The following is a 1,306-nucleotide window of genomic DNA, read 5'->3' on the forward strand; positions in this document are numbered from 1 at the left end:
TGTGGACACTGCCCCATTTGTAGGAGAAACTCATCTTCTAAGCTGTCAACAGCAGCCCATATGGACATATTCTAGGGATTCATCTACTGAAAAGACAGTTCCTCAAAAGCCAAAGGCTCTTAACTTTTTAAATCAATCACAAGTGCTTGGCAAGGTGATGCAGGCTCACAATCTCTATAACTAGGTAAGCTAAGGCTGGTGGATTTTTGAGCTTGTGAGTTCAGAGTTGTTCCAGAACTAAAGCTGATTGGATATTCACACTGGCTGACACATATTTGGCAAGCCATTAAGACTGGGAAACAACCAGGCTATGTAAAGGGTGGTCAACCTAGCACAGGTTGGGAATAGAGCAGGACCAAATATCCAAGCTTGTGAATGGGCCTGAGTGCAATAGGGAGAGCCAAGTTAAAAGAAAATAATAGGAATGATTGAATGAGAAGGGCAGCATCAAGCAAACAAAATTTGGCTTTCCTTTTCCAGTCACAAGATGTGAGTTCTCTTGGATTGCTTTCATTCTACAAAACTTGAGTTTGATTAGGGATCTCAGTTAAATAATGATCTTCCCATTTTGGCTTTAGTAACACTGCTAGAGTGCCTCACTAAGCAATCTGCTATGGAAGTTAGGCAATTTTAGGGGACACATCAATTGTTTCAGGACATGTGATATAATATTACAAAATACTGCATAGGGGCAAGAACTAGACTGATGATTTCAATGGTATAGGGAATTCCCAGATGAAGAAACCCCCTCTACAGCTATGGGTCAGTACTATCTCTGCAAATTATAGTTTTACACTGCTTGTCTGAAGTACTAAGAGGTTAAATGACTTGCCATGGGGTCACAGTGTACCAATGTGTGTATTAGAAATGGAACTTGAACCCAGGTTATCCTGACTTTTTGTTCACCACGTTATTCTTCCTCAAAAATGCTAAGTACTGGGGGGCAGCTAGGTGGCGCAGTGGATAGAGCACTGGTCCTGGATTCAGGAGGACCTGAGTTCAAATCTGGCCTCAGATACTTGACACTTACTAGCTGTGTGACCCTGGGCAAGTCACTGAACCCCAATTGCCTCACAAAAAAAAAAATTCTAAGTAGTATCCTAATAACTTTAGGAACAATCACAGATTCTCAGAGTTCTTACAGCTTTGGCACATTGAACAGCCAAAGAGTAGATAGGACTAATGGCACCAATAAAATTGTCCTCTATGAAAGAAATTAAAGATAGAATTTCAGGGCTGTAAGAACCTTAGGAATCATTTAATCAAGAGAGATTGAGACTTGGAGCTCAAGTGATTTTGCCTTTGT

This window comes from Dromiciops gliroides, chromosome 6 (genome assembly GCF_019393635.1).
Source record: "Dromiciops gliroides isolate mDroGli1 chromosome 6, mDroGli1.pri, whole genome shotgun sequence".
Classification (NCBI taxonomy): Eukaryota; Metazoa; Chordata; class Mammalia; order Microbiotheria; family Microbiotheriidae; genus Dromiciops; species Dromiciops gliroides.